The sequence below is a fragment of the Lepidochelys kempii genome, chromosome 1 (assembly GCF_965140265.1).
Source record: "Lepidochelys kempii isolate rLepKem1 chromosome 1, rLepKem1.hap2, whole genome shotgun sequence".
Lineage (NCBI taxonomy): Eukaryota > Metazoa > Chordata > Testudines > Cheloniidae > Lepidochelys > Lepidochelys kempii.
Window position 1 is genome coordinate 297,759,165 of NC_133256.1, and position 19,413 is coordinate 297,778,577.

At 40.3% G+C, this 19,413-nt stretch overlaps 1 protein-coding gene across 3 annotated transcripts in view; it reads right to left on the reverse strand.

Moving 5' to 3' along the window:
- The window catches only part of CNTN1 (contactin 1), a 432,541-nt gene that overhangs the window by 263,402 nt on the left and 149,726 nt on the right, over nucleotides 1-19,413 (reverse strand). For all 3 annotated transcript variants that reach the window (XM_073328045.1, XM_073328044.1, XM_073328043.1), the window contains one exon: nucleotides 1,958-2,064. The gene's annotated coding sequence lies outside the window, so the exon portion shown is untranslated. Of the gene's footprint in view, nucleotides 1-1,957; nucleotides 2,065-19,413 lie in introns of those variants that run through there.

Consider the following 19,413-nt stretch of genomic DNA (forward strand, 5'->3'; position numbering starts at 1 on the left):
GATGTGGGCTACTCTGTGGTGAGAAAAGTGGCCCCATATATTTAATACTTTTACAACAAATGCAGAACGTTGCCAAAAGATATACTAACATACATATGCTTGTTAAAATTACTATGTTAGCTTTACATTTATGTTGCTGCAGTTCACACAACAGGATTTAAATCTTTCCACTTCAGCCTGAAAAATCACACACCCAGAAGCATGTTCACACATTACTCTTAGTTTAAGATACTGTTTTTGCCAGGAAAGATTTTTTAAGACTTCTCCACTCCCCTCTCTCCACTCATTTTGGATAGCATTCTTCCCTAATTTTTCACAATCGTTATCATACTGCAATAGCTTTATCTACACCCAGGAGGCAAGTGAGCACTACCTAAAACTGCTTTGTGATTCAGCATTCAGGTGGCTTTTAAGATTCAAGCAAGCAACACAATCCCTTCCCTAGAAGCTGTGTGTGTCACCTCTACAATACACCCAGTTCAAAAAGAATGATAAAACGTGTTCTAAATTCTGTCTTTTATGTGGGAGATCAACCAAAAGACAGCTTACAATAGTAATAGAAAAACAACACTATTGAGCAATAATCTTGCAGCCCAAATCTGAAATATTAAGTTATCGGTTTAAGAAAATTCATTTGCTGGTGGATTCGTTAATTTCCTTCAAATGTCTCAAGGGAACTTTTTGCAAGTAATCAAACACAACCTGTTCTTTGAGTCAGGGGCCCATACGTGTGGGTACAGAGTCTGGCACTATGAGCCTCTGATTCTGATTGGAGCCTACAAGTGCTACTGCGACACTGTTAAATAATAATGTAATTTCAGAGGCAATGTTATTTATCTGAAGAAATATAATACATGGCATTTCTGTTGCCTTTTTTTTTTTAAACGCAATACAGATGGCACTAACTAGCTCCTCAGCAATTCATATGACATAGCTTTCAGATTTATTAAATTATCTGTTAGGTCTTTCAGTACCTGTAATTCAGAAAAAATATTTCTATGTAAAAAATTTTGGATACGTCTTTACAAGTTATTTGCATTTCATTTGAGCCCATTTCCTCCAAAACACAGAAGTTCAACACTTAAATATACAAAAATATTTAGAAATGATACAAACATTTAAAGCATTTCCTGTACTGGAAAATTTGGTTTAATAAGCAAGAATTGTATAAACTGGTTGTACTCTTGTACCTCAGAATGATGGTTGCTATATTGTACTTCTAGATTAATTATAAAGACATTACAAACATTTTACAATTTGTATGTTGTGTGCAAATGTAAAGATTCTATATGCTTTTTAATCCCGTATTTCTTGTCAAGAATACGTAGTTCCAGCAAATTAAGTCACTATAAATAGATCTCAGAGGATGTAAACTGTCAGACAGCATGGAGTATTCTGAAGGACAATACGGACAGATTTGTTTCTGTACTGTATGACAGACACTACTTTTAGCCAAGATTTAGCACTTTAATCATCTCAATCATTTACAGGACAGTCTGGGAGTGGATCCTTCTATCTCACATCCCAGATACATTTGCAAACAATAGTCAAATAAAAAGTGTAATAGTAAATGCACAGAAATTGGAATAAATATCAATGAAACTCCACTGTCATTTTCCTGCCAGGACCACTAATGAAATAGATCACTTTATTTTTATGGATTAAGCTTGGTTACTGTACAGCCCCTCCCCATGATGCAGTCATCTACAGAAGATACAAATTGGTCACCAATATATACTCCTATATAAACTGCAATATGCAAAAAGTATAAAACATTCACTCACAATAATAGTCATTTTAAAAAAATCATATTAGTAGGATACATTCAGCAACAATCATTTGAGAAACCTGACTCTGCATTCCAGTACAGAGATCTGTGTCGGTGTCATCACATAACCCTGCCTCAGCACACTCCAGTTTCTTCACTCAAACCAACAGAAAAAAATACTCTGTTTACCTGAGAAGGTGAGTTCCTTCATGTCCTTTTGTTCATAATAACTAGTCCAAGTTTATATTTTTGAAAATTCAATGATGGCTGCACCAATAGAATTCACAGATCCTCTCCTGCGGCAGAAAGCAAATTAAAAAAAAAAAAAGACTTCAAGCTGTGACCTCAGAGCAAAGCACAGCCGTTAGCATCCCTCAGCCAACCTTCTGTGGAAAACAGGTTAGACAGCAGGAAAACTGGCTCTGTACATGGCTGCAATGCTTTCAAATCAAGCATTCTGTGCTGTAAACTCAGGGATTTATATCTTCTTAAATAGGCCGTCCCACTCCATGCTGCCTGTGTGCATGAAAATATGAAGCGTTTAACTGCAGTTACTTTATGCAAAAAACTATCCCAGTCATCTTCACCATCTCTGTCACTGTGCTTGGAGACTAAAGAATGAGCACAGAATGCATAATTTATGCATTAAAATCTTCTAGGCACTTCCTGCAGCCACGGTTACATCCAGTAATGGAATATTGATCAGCTCATCATTAAAACAATTGAGGCTAGGCAACTGGGTTACTGCAACAAACAATATTCCAACCAAAATCAGATACAGACACACACTTTCCACCCCGGCAGCACTCAAGCATAATCCCAATGTACATGGCATGGCATTTACATACTGCAGAGTATGGGACCTGCATTTCTTCACCCTTCATAAAATGCTGCATCATCTGTTCTTTTATTCAAAGTGTACATTCTCTGCAGTCATTTGTTTTATACTCTAAATAATATAAGAAGCAAACCACTAAATGTACACAGCTGCTAGAACACTAAAGCTTTATTTTACTTTCTATACTACTATGAATGGTCCATATGTATCAGAATGTTCATAAAAGGAGTAATCTCGAACTGAAATCCTGTTTTTACACATATATTACATGCACGCTATATAAATCTGTACACATGTATCATTTTGTTTAGAATATCATAGTTCACCTGGTAATTTATTTTTGGCAGTTTGATTAAAACTGCAGTACAGAGCAGCATCCTAGTGGTTCCACCCTTATCCAGAGATCGGAACATTGTGAAGTCTTTCCAGCATGCTCCCTCTTCTTCCATTCTAGCGACCTCAACAAAAAGCTCCCAGCACAGTTTACCAGCTTTCTTTCTTCCAATCTTAAGCAAAAGTAATTACCTTTCAGAATAAAGCTCCTTCCATGTAAGAAACTTGCAGGTTGCCAGCATCTCAAAAACAAACGTTCCGAAGATTACTAAGAGCCACACCAATGGTTTCTTGGGGGGTGGGGGAGGGAAGGGGTGAAAAACAGCTGTAGCAAACCCTTCATAGGGATCACTACAGACCTTTCACATATCCATAGAAAGCTGAGAACCCCATTGGCCAAATTCTATTCTTGTTTACGGCAGTACAAATTCCATGCAACTCCAATGAGTTCAGTTGCTTTGGTGTAGAATAGCAGCTTTTGGTACAATATCCATAACCCAGACTGACACACAAAGTAATTAGATAGAGCTTGTGAGGTATGCGTGGAGGGATTTCATAACTCACTTCAAACCAGAGCATGAGCCTGTCCACACACAAAATATGGGCTAGGTTTTGCTTTCATTTGACCAATGTAACCCCATTAACATCAATGGGATTGCACAAATTCTATGATTCTATGAAACGTAACTGAGAGCAGACCTTGAGTCTGTAAGTCTTTCTTATACACCCTTTCTACACTGTCATGAGGGCTATGGAGATTCGGATATCAAACTTGTCAACCTTCCACCCCACCCCCCAGCCAAAAAATCCAGTTCAGGATGTTAAGTTATGCGTCCTCCCTGATGATGTATATGATAGGCCACTGTCACCTCCAACAGACCTGGAAACCGGGGGGGGGGGGGGGGGGGTTGCCCAAATGAAATGCAAAATGAGGTCTGTGACTACAGATCTTAGTGCTCATTTATGACCCTTCCTATTAAGGCACGCCCTGGGTACCATAAACCATCACTGCAGAGACAAAACCCAAAAGCTCATTCTTATACTTCCCATCAAAACCAATATAATTTGGACTTTTGGATGGGAAAGAATGACAGTTTCATCTGAGTTGTAACTAAAAGAGTTCATAGAGTGGTCACCATTAAAATGTCTTTGATGGCTTCTATTATATTTAACCCAACTGTGACTGGGAATCCACGGGGCCTTTTTAAGTAATTTATAATAAAATATTGTAAATGATTTTATAGATAGGTGGGCAGAACTCCAGGACAGATATGTTGTTTCAGACAGATTCCTTCCAGAATTCCAACCTTGATCACTCAGTCATACAGATAGGAGAATGATTACATTCTCCAGTTCAATGTTGGAACCACCAAACATTCTACAAAAATAAAGCCAGACCAAACAGCAATACCTTGAACTGAAGTAAATTTCCCTAATAGAAATCTGAGTTGGATTCCATGACCAGAATGATCCCTGTATCAGAAAATACCAAGAATAAACCTCTTTCTCTCTTTGTCCCAGTACAGTCTTGACAAAATTTCTTCCAAGTGGTACTACAATCGGTCTGTCCAATATTTTGTGGAATTCCACTGTCTGTGTACGGGTTTCAGAGTAGCAGCCATGTTAGTCTGTATTCGCAAAAAGAAAAGGAGTACTTGTGGCACCTTAGAGACTAACCAATTTATTTGAGCATAAGCTTTCTTATTGTAATTTTTGTGTGTCTGTGTAATTTTTATGTGACCCAAGAACCCCCTAATGCCAACTGGCAATGAGGTACAGACCTTATGAGTCTGGTGTATGCATTCTGGTTCACCAAATAATGTCCTAGAAGGTCTCAAATAAAAGCCAGGCACACTGGTCATAAATATTATTGTGAAATATACATACAGATACCATGTAAGGAGCTACATATAAAAACTGAAAATATGTTTTTAAAGTCTGTATCCAGGTATTAGTCATCTGCAAGGATACGATTCTGTCATATAAGGAACATACCAACAGCCATATTAGGACAGACCAAAGGTCCATCTAGCCCAGTATCTTGTCTTCCAACAGTGGCCTCTGCCAGGTGCCCCAGAGGGAATGAACAGAACAGATCATCATCAAGAGATCCACCCCGTCGCCCATTCCCAGCTTCTGGCAAAACAGTGGCTAGGGAAACAATCCCTGCCCTCCCTGGCTACTAGCCATTAATGGTCCTATCCCTATACTCCATGAAATTATCCAGTTCTTTTTTGAACCCTGATATAGTCTTGGTCTTCACAACATCCTCTAGCAAGGAGTTCCATAGGTTGACTATGCGTTGTGTGAAGAAATATTTCCTTTTGTCTCTTTTAAACCTGCTGCCTATTAATTTAATTTGGTGACCCCTAGTTCTTGTGTTATGAGAAGGAGTAAATACCACTTCATTATTTACTTTCTCCACACCAGTCATAATTTTATAGAGCTCTATCATATTCCCCCCTTAGTCATCACTTTTCCAAGCTGAAAAGTCCCAGTCCTTTTAGTCTCTTCCCATATGGAAACTGTCCCATACCCCTAAATATTTTCATTGCCCTTTTCTGAACTTTTTCCAATTCCAATATATCTTTTTGAGATGGGGTGACCACATCTGCATGCAGTATTCAAGATTTGGGTGCATCATAGATTTATAAAGAGGCAATATGATATTCTCTGTCTTCTTATCTATCCATTTCTTGATGATTCCCCACATTCTGTTAGCTTTTTTGATAGCTGCTGCACATTGAGTGCCTGTTTTCAGAGAAAAAAGAACGAGGAGTACTTGTGGTACCTTAGAGACTAACAAATTTATCTGAGCATAAGCTTTTGTGGGCTAAAACCCACTTCATCAGATGCATGCAGTGGAAAATACAGTAGGAAGATACACAGAGAGAACACGAAAAAATGGGTGTTGCCATACACACTGTAACGAGAGTGATCAATTAAGGTGAACTATTATCAGTAGGAGAAAAAAACCTTTTGTAGTGATAATCAGGATGGCCCGTTTCCAACAGTTGACAAGCCACAATGACTTCACAATCTCTTCTTGAGCGATAACAGCTAATTTAGCTAATTTTATATGTATAGTTGGGATCCTGTTTTCCAATGTGCATTACTTTTCATTTATCAACATTGAATTTCATCTGCAATTTTGTTGCTCAGTCAGCCAGTTTTGTAAGATACTTTTGTAACTCTTCAGTGTCTGCTTTGCACTTAACTACCCTGACTAGTTTTGTATCAACTGCAAATTTTGCCACCTCACTGTCTACCCTTTTTTCCAGATCATTTATGATTATGTTGAATAGAACCGGTCCCTGTACAGACCTCTGGGGGACACTGCTATTTCCCACTTTCCACTCTGAAAACTGACTATTTATTCCTACCCTTTGTTTCCTATCTTTTAACCAGTTACCAATCCATATGAGGACCTTCCCTCTTATCCCATGACAGCTTACTTTGTTTAAGAGCCTTTGATGAGGGGCCTTGTCAAATGCTTTCTGAAAATCAAAATACACTATATCCACTGGCTCACGCTTGTCCACATGCTTGTTGACCCCCTCAAAGAATTCTAGTAGATTGGTGAGGCATGATTTCCCTTTACAAAAAGCATGATAACTCTTCCCCAACAAATCAGGTTAATCTATGTGTCCAATAATTCTGTTCTTTAATATATTTTCAATTAGTTTGCCCGGTACTGAAATACCGGCCTGTAATTGCCAGGATCACCTCTGGAGCCTTTTTAAAAAATTGGCATCATGTTAGCTATCCTCCAGTCATCTGATATAGAAGCTTATTTAAATCATAGGTTACATTCCACAGTTAGTAGTTCTGCAATTTCACATTTGAGTTCCTTCAGAACTCTTGGGTGAATACTATCTGGTCCTGGTGCCTTATTACTGTTTAGTTTATCAGTTTGTTCCAAAATCTCCTCTAATGACACCTCGATCTTGCACAGTTCCTCAGATTTGTCACCTAAAAAGAATGGCTCAGGTTTGGGAATCTCCCTCACATCCTCAGCCATGACGATCAATGCAAAGAATTTATTTAGTTTCCCCGCAGTGGCCTTAACGTCCTTAAGTGCTCCTTTAGCATCTCGATCATCCAATGGCTCCACTGGTTGTTTAGCAGGCTTCCTGCTTCTGATATGCTTTTAAAAAAACCTGCTATTACTTTTTGAGTCAAAGGGGTCATGGATTCCATGACTTTCCAGGACCTCCATGACTTCTTCTGGGGCAGGGCTGAAGCAGCTGTCAGCTCTGGACTGCTGGAGCAGTGGCCACTGGAGCGGCTGACTGGCAGCCAGCTGCGGGGCCACTGGATCAGCCGACTGGCAGCCAGCTCTGGGGCCACCGAAGCAGCTGACTGGTGGGCAGCCCCGAGGCCACCAGATACTGAGATTCTTCCCATCTGAATGGATGGGGCCTAGAATTTGGGTAACCTAGAGCTCTGTTAAGGGTATTTGCCCTCACTGAATCCAAATATTACTGTTGAATCTGAGTATGTCTTGTTTGTACTACAGCACTACCAAAAAGTCTCCATCAACTCGAGGCCCCATCATCCTAGGCACAGTAAAAAAATAAACAAAACAAACCCCATACATATAGTAAGAGATAGTCCTTGATCAAAACAGCACTGGAAGCTGGTTTCAGCATTCCAAAGAATGCTAAAGATGAAGATCAGATAGCTCAGATGTCTTACCTTCTTTTGTTTTTTTCTGCTTTCCTCAGATCTTTTAACCTAAGGCTGTCATATCATCGTACATCAGGTTCTCATGGTTTTATTGTATCTTGTTGGAGTTCAGATACTTAGACATACAAATGCAAAGAAGTATCTCTGCTCTTGCTGCTGCATCACATGCATCAGTTTTAGTATACCAGTACACAATCCATCATCCCAGCCTTCACACTACATTACCTTTTCCGAAAATAAATCTGGGTGCCTTCTTCTACATGTTAAATTGGAACTTATGCATGTAGGACTAGTCATTTCTAGGACAGGTGGCATGCTGAGGATTGTTATACTATCCCATCTTTATCCTAATTTATTATCTGGATGCAACAAACCACCAATGCAGTCATTTCTCAAAGAGATGTAAAGGGTCTCTAGAAAACTAATTGTTCAATGGAAATTGAGGACTCAAGCACCATACAGAATCAGTGTGATACCAAAAGGAATCAGAAGGAGTCCCCAGGATCAAGCATCTAATAAATGAGTAAATAAAGGCCCTATTTAGAGTCTTAGAAGTTGACGGAACTAAGATTGTCAATTCAGTCAGAGTTGAATGCATAAACAACATTCCTGGCTGGGACACATATGTACTACTGCTTAAACACTTTTTTGAATATGCATTTTCTATTTAAGTGTACAAATATACTATATTGTCACTGTCTTGAGATATTTCAGATATTCAATAGTTTTTATATTTTTCTAAAAACTTTTCTACTTACTTTTAATTTACAATTTCATTTTTGCAAGGATTGAAATACTTTCAAATATTCCAATATATTTTATATAAATATATATTTACTTTTTGTACTAAACTGTTGTGCAGCATTGCTTTGTGCTGTTAAACAGTTGCTGTATCTCTCAGTGACGGATGAAGTGATCCTGTATATAGTCTGAACTGAGGAAAATGCCAAGACTTGTGCACATATTCTAAATATGTTAAAATAGCCACCACACAGTTATTTTGCCCCAAAGGATCAAGAATATGTGGTAGCTGTAACTCACTCAAAATGGAACCCTGCATTTGGTAACTCAATACATACACACAGAGCCAAGGAGCACTGAGAGTAATTCTTCCGTGTTCTATTTGTTGCTGCTTATTATTGTGATGCTAACACTGTAATAACATCAGAGAGGTAGCCGTGTTAGTCTGGATCTGTAAAAGCAGCAAAGAGTCCTGTGGCACCTTATAGACTAACAGACGTATTGGAACATAAGTGTTTGTGGGTGAATACCCACTTCGTCGGAAGCATGACAGACAAGCACCACCCTTCAAAGAAAGATCTGCAAAAAAATGGACCCAGTGCTCCTTCATGGGACTTATTTAGCCCACTGCCTGATTTTTCAGTCAAGAGTCCAATCCTTGTACCCTAGTTCCAATCTTATTTCAGCGATCGTAGAGTGATGTCATTTAAGTTGCTACTGCTTCAAAAAAAAAATAGTTCTAAGTAGATAGCAACATGCATGAAATTATGTTCTCCCTAAAACAATCCAAAATAATGATCTGAAAATCACTGTTACTCTGATCACATCACTCACCTCTTCAAATCCTTTCACTGGTTCTCTGCCATACTTACTTCTGCATAAAGTTTAAGCTCCCCACGCTCAATGAAAAAGTTCTGCACATTTCTCTGATCTTTTCCTACTTCCCCACGATCACTCTGCCTAAATCTCATGACCAACCGCTTGGTTTGTATCGTCCACATGTAGTACGTGCATTCTTTACCATGCCTTTACCTCTAGAATGCTCTCCCTAACTGTGGACAGCAAGCGCCCACCTCTGTCATTTCCCTCAAAACACAGCTTGTTGGCCTTTTCCCATCACCCTAAAAAATGGTATCACTGACTAAGCAAAGCAATGCCTTGCACTCAACTTAATGACATTTCTCTGTTTGTCTATCAGTAATGCGATAAGTCTGAAAAACCACAGCCAATCATTTCCATTATTTCAGGGGTATTCTAGGAGTCAGTGGGCAAAACCCTATTGATCTGGATAAAAACTGGAAGCTTACAATCCAGTCCGGAATACTTCAGACCACAGAGTACACCTGGAGCTATGGGATCTCACAGTGAACGCTATTGGGAGGAGTAAGCTGTGGTGAGGATGTGAAAGAGGAGAGGGATATCATGTGACACATGGGAACAAGGATGCTCGAACAATTTTTAAAGTAGGGGTGCTGAGAGCTTTTCAACCAAACTGTAAACCCTGAATATAATGGAATCCACTTCAAGCCAGGAGGTGCGGCAGCACCCCCAGTTCCAGCACCTATGCATGGGAAAAGAGAGCCATTGTACAACACAGCAGGAAGTGGGGCACAGATGGCAGAATGAAGGGAGTGGGAAGAAAGTTACAAAAGGCTGGTGAGGAGAAAAGCTTGGTCTGAACAAGGTGGGTAGCAGGAGGAGTTGTAAGCAGGAGTAGAGCAGATAGGGCCCTGCAGGTGAGTAGAAGTCTGACTTTGATGCAGGAGGAACAGGGCAGGCAGTGCAGGGTTCTGCAGAAGTGAGAGACACGAGCAGAGCAGCAAGGAGGAAGGTAATTTTAGCTGCAATACTTTGGTTGGAATGAGGAAGGAGGCAGGTGCGGAAGTCAAGGGGAGCAATGACCAAGGCAGGGTTTAGCATGGGGGACAAACGAAGATGGAGAATAAAGAAGATTCAGTGGCAACCAAAGGGTGGAGGAACATTAGGGAGTAAAAGACAATAAGGAGGTTGCAAGCCTGTGTGGCAGGGAGTTTAGACAGAGAATGGGGAGCAGGCAGGAATCAAAGCATTAGAAAATAACTTGATTTATTAGGAAAATACAATACAGTGCATGAGATAAATGTATTACGATAATACATTAGTCTGTGTGCATATGTAAAGCTGCCTGCTGAAGTAAGGCTATGTATTAGCCTACGAAATACACACAATAAACAAGCACGCACGCAAGCTCTGACGTTTGTGTGCATCTGAATGCACTGATGAATCTCACCCCCACCACGTACACATTTCAAGCTGCTAGCAGATAATGGTTTAAAGATTTGACACAAACTGGAAAGAAAACAAAAATCTGTATCAGAATAGTTTCAGAACACAAGGAAGTATTCAAAAGTTTAAAATAAAAAAAAACAGGAGAAAAGGATAAAGTTGAGTGTATGTGCTACAAATGGTGTGGCCCAATTTTTAAATGTAAATATATATAGGCTAATCGTTCTAAATCTACAACAATAAACTGTTTATTCAAATGAAAAGTTTTATTTGGGGCTTAGAGCTGTATTATTTTCTTAAACTCAGAGGTGGCATTGTCTTTTGAGTTCTGTTTTAATTCTGCAGGAAACCACACTGCTGAATGGAATTCAAAGCATTAATCTACTGAATACTCGCCCGCCCCTTTTCCATCCACCAAAATAAACCCAGATATTTATCCAGAAAATTTATTAATAGTTTTTTGCACTGATTTTCACCTGTTTTTGTTGTTGTGGTACACACACATAAATTACTGAGAAAAAATAAATAAAAACTGAAAATTAAGGGCCCTATGTATGCACTATGCAGCATGGATAATTATCCCCACCTTTCAGATGGAGAAATGATCCATTCAGAGTTTGAATGGTTTTCCCATGCTCACCCACACACAAATCAGAGCAAAGCTGATTGTAATTCCTGGTTTCAAAATACCAGTAGATCCCAGTAGCCCATGATGATTTGTTTGAGTCATCAGAAGCCCAGTTGAGATACATGAACTCTAATTTCTCATCTGACAAGGTGCAGCCATCTGCTTGTCTTCCTGCACAATGGCTCTAATGCCTCTAGTCTGTAATCATCATCATGTAGTTGGTGTTATAACAACCACCACCCCTTCACTATCCTGTGCAGTGATTCTATTTACAGTGACATGCAACCATCAACCTGTTTTGCCAGAGAGGAGAGAGAAAAGAGATCTCCATGCAAAAATCTCCCTTAGCCTTCGCTTTCTTTTTTTTAAATCTCTCCTCCCCCTTGCATTTCTTTCCTATGCTCCTTTTCTACTCTTGCAGTTAATGGGCTAATTATCTCCTTTAGCTCAGGCTGATCTAGTAATTAGCTACTGCTTCCCTCAATCAGGCCTTGTCCAGGGAACTAGCTGGATTTACTATGACCAGAGTGTTGGTTCAGCTGCTGGTTCTCAGTCTGACTGGGGTTCTTTGCTCAGTGTCCCCTTCTGGTTCCCTGATTTTATACCTATGACCCTCACTCCCAACCCTGTTATTCATCAGTTGTCTCCCCATCATTATTTGAATCCCAGGTTCCATTGCCTCTCCTCTTAGGCTGCGGGAGGGGCCTTCAGATGCACGCCCGCCTCACGGACATCAATAGGTGCTGATTCTCTGCTTGGTGTCTCCCCCTGGCTCCCAGCTTTTGACCCTGTAACCCTCACTCCCATCCCTGTTTTATCATTTGTTATCCCCCAACCTTACTTAATCCCTGATTTCAGCGGCTCCTCCTCTGAGTCTGGGGGAAGAGCCTTCAGATGTGGGCGAGCTTTGGCCGCCCACCCACTCCCAGGAACTCAACAGGAGCTGGTTCTCAGCACTCTGTCACACTTAATGCCTGCCAGACAAGTTACTGCTGTGATAAATAAGGGTGGGGGAAAGAATAGCTCCCTTTGATGGACACCCAGCCCGCCAGTTAGCTGTAAAATCCCTCTTGGTAGCTGTTCTTTACTTGCTGTACCTGTAAAGGGTTAAAAAGTCCCCCAGATAAAGAAAAAGAAAGTATGCACCTGACCAAAAGAGCCAATGGAAAGGCTAGAACATTTTAAAATTGGGAAAGAAACTTTCCCTTTGTCTGTTGTTCTCTGGGCTGCAGGGACACGGGCAGTCATGCTGTAACCAGCTTTAATGATTATAGATTATCAATTCATACCTCAAACCTACTTATCTGGAGCCTCAGATATGTAGGTAAAATTAGGGAATGTCTAAAAAGACACCATTAGGGTTATTTCTTTTATTTCTTATTGGCGTGTGGACTCCTCTGTGCTAACCCCAGATGCTTTTGTTTACTTGTAACCTTTAAGCTGAACACGCAAATAAAGCTATTTTGGGTGCTTAATTTTTGTAATTGTTTCTTTTAAGATCTACCAAAAAGCCTAAATTCCAGATGTAATTTTTTCCTTTTTGTTTTTAATAAAATTTACCTTTTTTAAGAACAGGATTTGATTTTTGGTGTCCTACGAGGTTTGTGCACGTTGTTTGATTAGCTGGTAACCACAACTAATTTCCTTTGTTTTCTTTCTCAGCTCTTCCTGGGTGGTGGGGGGGGTGGTGGTGGGCGGGGGGGGGGGGGGTCAGGGGGTTTGAAAGGGCTTGAGGATATCCCACATGGAGGAATTCCCAACTGCTCCTTTCTGGGTTCCAAGGGATTTTTTTTGCATTTGGGTGGTAGCAGCATTTACCAAGCAAAGGTCAGAGAAAAGCTGTAACCTTGGGAGTTTAATGCAAGCCTGGAGTGGTAAGTATTAATTTTTAAAATCCTTGTGGGCCCCACTTCTGCACTTGGAGTGACAGAGTTGGGATTCAGCCTTGACAACTGCTCTGCAAATCTCAGGTGCACTTACTGACTAAAAAATGAAAATGGGCCTGCTTTCTTCACTCCCTTGGAAATACCACTGAATGGCAGAAGAAAGCTATGATCTGCTTGTCTGGCCTGCTAATTTTCTACATACCTCCAATGACTTTGCTCTGCACCTCACACATTCTTTCCTTTTTCCCAAAATGCAGTGCGTCCACTTGCTCCATGATATGGAGCATAGGATGCAGCTAGCACTTGGCAGCATGTATGAAGGCCAGTATTTACTTTTCAATCTCATGTCAAACATGCTTGTCAGTAATGCTTGTCAGTCAGCAGCAACCACTGTTTTCAAGTGCAGGTCAGATCAGATCAGTAGCTTGTCCCTAAAGTGTCAAAATACACAGAAGCCTTGCTCTTTCCTCAGCTGCCAGTCAGAATCAGTCTCTGGCTCTGTTCACCTCCAGGACGGAACCCTCTGAAACTCTCATCAGAGAATGGCTTTTGACTTGACGATCTCCACTTCTTCAAAACTCTGTATGAACATATGCTCTTCCACGTAACACACCCAATAGACCTTTCAGATCAGAGATAAACACAAATTACAAAGATTGCTCATTTTGGCCTTATGACAACCATATTGTGTCACCTGACAAGCAAATCTGAGGTGCAGCTTGTCCTTGAAAATATTTTTGTATCTGGTGCTATTACCAGGTACAGGATTAGGCCATTACCGCAGTGGCATCGGTTCCCAACACAACTTCCAAAAGCTCTCAAGTTTTTAGGTCTCTAATCTCTTATTAGGAACACACTGTGAAAAATCACTAACTCAAACACTAGCTTTAAGTATATATCTTGTAACAGAGAATAATCTAGTATTTGAAGGGAAGTGAAAAGAACTGTGACATGTCACTGAGACTGTATTGTGAAATCAATTAAGTCCGTACCGCACTGCAACTTTAGCACTTAAAAAACCCCAGGAATGGCAATTACTTAAATTCAAAATGAGAAATGTATCTTTTCAACCCACATTCTCTAAAGTATCAAGTATGATAGGGTTAAAAATGGCCTTAAAAATTGTCTTAAGAATGTAGAACCTCTGGCACACAAGTTAAAAAAAATATCAGGGAGACCAAATTTATCCTTTGCAGAATGAAGGCAATTTTTGTTGTGTGCTCTAGGTAGGAACAAAGGAAAGGAATCAGTCTTCAAGTTAGTGGAATTGGCCATATTCCACCATCCTTTGGGCTCAATTTCAAGTGTACTTCCTGCTAATACATAATGCATACCTCCCAACATTTTAAGCTGCTAAAGCAGGGCACAGCACCACTCAGGATTGGCCCATCCACACCTCCGCTGAAGGAGGCAGAGTCAGACATGCCAAATTTGATTGTAGCTGCAATCTAGCACATTCAAATATGGCCTGGCCTTCCACAGGCCAAGACAGAGAGGCAACTAGGTCAAAGCTGAATGGTGCTGTGACCCTGTGCACCAGATTCAATGCCAGTTGGTTTCGGGACTCTCTCAAACAGAGGGCCTAAGGCAAACTGCTCTTCAACTGAGACTCACGGAATGGGGGAGTGGGTGTCAAAGAGGACAGTCCCATGAAATCCAGGGCATAGAACCGGAAGGTATGAGAATCCAGAAGATTTCTATTCCTGTCAGAGGGTATTATGAGTAATGTCCCAAGATATCTGGTCCATTCAGAAGGAGAGGATTATTCTGAATAATAATAGCTTCCATACAGTTCTGATTTGACCAGAGTATTTCAGAATGCTTACACTTTGTGACTCTTGAAAGACTGTAATGCTCTACAACATCAGGAGTACAAGAATTCATTGGAAGGCTGTGGGAGTTATCCTTTCATTTCTTAATAATCATAAATGTGCTGCCATACATCATGAAGCATATTGGACAAACAAGTAACACTGACACTAGCGATACAGACCATTACATTGTGGCCAGAGTTTGAAATTAGATCTTTGCAGCCTTAGGCCCAAAGTCTGTTTAAGAACTTAGGCAACCCCCATGACTAGGTGTGGAAGGGTGTGAAAGTGAGGGAGGAATTTGGTCCTTAAATATTAGCTCTGTTTATTATATGGTCAAAAAAAGCTGGCTCAGGAAGAACAAGCTGACACATTAGTGAACACTATATCATTTTATTAAACAGGAACAGTATGATTTTAATAGCAAAGTGGGATCAAGAGCATGGTGAGGGGGACAAAATGTTCTCCAAGCAGAAGAAACTGTATCGGAACCACTGGGAGGTTAGACCATAAACCCCACTGAACATTACAGAGTTATAGGGTAGAACTATGTTGTTCTCAGAAAATGAGGCCACTCAAGTGCAGCCTGGACAACAACAACAAAGACAAATCCTGTATAATACACTGATGTTTGTGACATGTCCACCTCCAGCACTCGTTGCTATTGAAAACATGAACATAAATAAATGGATACATAGATTATTTAAATATCTTGTGTCTTCATATTCCCTCTTTCTGGTACCAAGGCATATTTTTGAAATGTGCATTCTCAACAATTATATAAAGAAGGTCACATCTAAAAATCCCTCTAAACTGATGTTGGGAGAAAACAAACTGTACCACGTGCTCTGCTGCAATACTGGAATCTTCAGGCACATGTGCAGAGCAAGGACTTCATTCATCACAACTCGAGTACAAAGAAACCCAGATATTAGAGGAGAGTTTGAGAATAGCATTTCCTTACAGTGGACTCAATATACAGTGCGACAAGATTGCTTTTCACCTATATATGCTTCAGCTAAGTATTTATATAGTTAATTTAAAAAATTGGTCTGGGCCTAAAACATTGAAAAAGAGTTCAAAGATTGTTCTGCACAAACTCTCTTCCCCCTCGATCCATGCTACCATTAACCCTTCCTGTTTTTCCCTTACAACAATTCCAAAATCCATCCATTCAGGCCCTGACCATCTCTCTGACTACTGCAGGCTTTTCCTCCCCAATTTTCCTGCCTCGGTCCTCACTGTGCTATTCAATCCATCCACAATACTACTCAAAAACTAATCATCTTCATATGCTGCTCCAATCTTAGACTCATATCCTTCACTGGCTTCTCTTCTGCCACTGCATCATGATTAAGCTCTTTGGTTGGGATTAATTCCTGCATCAGAACAAGTACTGGTGTAGGGATCTAAAGGAGATAACCCATGTTTCCCTTATTTAGGAGCTGCAGGAGTCAATCTGGACTTTCAAGACTGCTGCCAAATTCCATTCAGAGCTTGTCCCCTGGCCCACCCTGGAATGCCCAAACATGCATGGCAGAGGAGAATAATCTGTAGGGGATGCATAGCCAGTTCTTTAGCTGGCAGAATGGTTCTTTACATATGTGTTATCTATCGAAGCTGAGGGTATGACAAAGGGCAACAATGAATTGTGTCCCCTGTCTTTGCCTAAAGAGTCCTACTCAACTTAGCTCCTGCCAATTTTTCTGATGATATTTTTTTCATTTTCCACAATTCCTTCACTCTGCCCAAGACAGGCTAGGGGCCTATTCATGTCTTTCTCTCACTCTCATCTTCCCACCTTATTTAGGGCTGCTCCCCTTTCAAGTCCCCCGTGAACATGCACTATTTCCAAGATGCCTACAAGCCATAGACCTTCTCTGTTCTGATATTGGTAAATACTGCTTAGAATGGAGAAGGAAGTGGAATTAACAAGGTGGGTTCTTAAAATTAATGTTCAATCATGTGTGTTTTGTTGCAGCACAGTGTTTGTTTTTTGCCTATTTGTTGTCTATTTAGATTGCCAGCCTACAGTCAGGGAATATATCAAACCGTACACACTACTGCATCACCCAGTTGTGCACTGTTCCTATTTTGCTACTAGGATCAGTGAAAATGAAAGCAATCTACTAAACATGTGCAACAGTTGGTGTAACAGCTTTATTTTATCAAATTTTTGTAGGTTATTTAAATATTTAAAAGAATATTTGGTCAATCTGCTTTCATGTGGTGGAGGGAGTTGCTCTCAGGCCAAGTTAATTTGAAAATATAAATAAGTGTTTACTTAAATTTTACCAAGGCCATTTTCCTCTGATGGCACTTTATTATACTTAAGTGAAGACTCACCAACAGAGTGAGCCCAATCCTGAACTAATAATTCAAAATGCCTTTCTGATGTCAATAGGTGTCCATCCCACTCCATTAACCTTAATGGGGGGGTTTCCCTCAGCACGTACTTCAGGAGTGGGGCCAGGAGAGAGATTAAAAAAAGAGACTTGGGATAGGAACCTGTGTCATCAATTTTAAAGGTTAGAAGAGAAGGAAAAAACTCAGGATTTCATTCCATCACTCATGTTTCAAACTCTTCTTCCTGTTGGGTATCTGGGCTAGGGATCAGGCATGATAGTTAAGGGGAATAAAAGATTATATCAATTTTTGAATGCTTTAAAAAAAAAAGATTGGTGGCTTCCTGTAGAATCTCTGATACACGGTGAAATATACTCTATGCTTGATCAAACTCTTCTTCAGTGAAAATTTAAACACAGCAATGGTAGTTGGCTACAAATGTAGAGCAAAAGCCTTCATAAGAGTTCCACCAAATGTTTTTCAGAAGCTGGGGCTTCAATCCTCTTTTTCAGTCAACCACAAAAGCAATGGTGATTCAAGAAGAGGTTATTTTTTAACTTCCACAATGTGATTGAAGCCTGGTTTTAGCTATAGCACATTTAATTTTGAAGAATCTTAAGAAACCAATTTACAGTACTATTAGAGAAGAGTACAAATCATTTTTATTTTGTTAACAACTCCTGACAATTTTTACATTTTAGTTTATTAGAATTATCTCTTTTTATTACTTTAGTCCCCCATTTCCCACTTAGCCAGAGACATGTTTCACTTTAGACACAAGGAGTCAGATAAATTCATACACCAATGTTTGATACGACTCTCACACTGAGGATACCCCTCCAGGAGAGGGGATCCCAGCTATTAGGAAGAGACAGGTAACAGTAATGGGGGCTTTGATTATTAGAAATATACACAGTTGAGTTTGTGATGACCGGGAGAACCACATGGTGAATTGCCCACTGGGAGCAAAGGTTCCTCTCAAGACATCTAGATAGATGTAAGTACAGTACTGGGGAGAAGCCAGTGGTTGTGGTACATGTAGGTACCAATGACATAGGGAAAGGTAGGAGAAAGGTTCTGGAGGCCAAATTTAGGCTGCTAGTTAAGAGATTAAAGTCCAGGAGCTCCATGGTAGCATTCTCTGAAATGCTGGCAATTCTACACATAGGGCCAGTTAGACAGGCAGAACTGCAGGGTCTCAATGCATGGATGATATGATGGTGTTTGGAAGAGGGATATAGGTTTATTCGGAACTGGGGAACATTTTGGGAAAGGAGGAATGTATAGGAAAGGAAAGGCTCCACCTAAACCAAAATATAACCAGACTGCTGTCATGTAAAATTTAAAAGGTCATAGAGGAGTTTGTTGGATCATATTAAAGAAGTCCTGTATTAAAATCACAAATGAGTTTGATTCCCCATAGTTTAAATTCCAGGGTATTACTAATTAAGAGGTCTCTTGGTTTTTGGTCTCTTGTTTTTACTGTTTTTCTCCCTCTGTGTGTGCAACTTGCAAGCTGACACAGTCTGTTCTCAAAGCAATAGTTTGTAACAACAACTGCTCACTCAGAGACAGACTCAAAGCGATACTTTGTAACAACAGAAACAGCACACAGAGACTCCCCGCCCTGTTGTTGTATTTATCTCGCTTTGTTAACAATTGTGATTAAAATAGAGATAGAGGATGCATGTGGATGGATGCTTGGTGCGGATAATAAATGAATGATCAGGGAGGTGCCAGCCTAAGAATCCAGTGTCCATCGGCCGAAGGCAGCGTCAAGTGGAAACAACCAGAGGACCCCCGGAGGGCAGACTGGTATCCACCGAACAGCCTCAAGGATGGGAGAACCGAAGAACAAGATAAAATCTGACAGCACAGAGCCTGTCAGGAATGTGCCATGCCGATTGATTCAGCAACAGCATAATGAAGCAATTCCCATAGACTGGCATAGGAATAAATTCCTATAAAAATGGACTCTAGAAACTGAGAACTTTGGGTTCTGATTCTGCAAACCAACTTCCAGGAGCATCAGATGTGCATCTGACAAGGCCCTGCTCCCTCCTCATGTCCAGGCCACCTGGCCAGTGGCTTGGCACAAGCAACTCTAA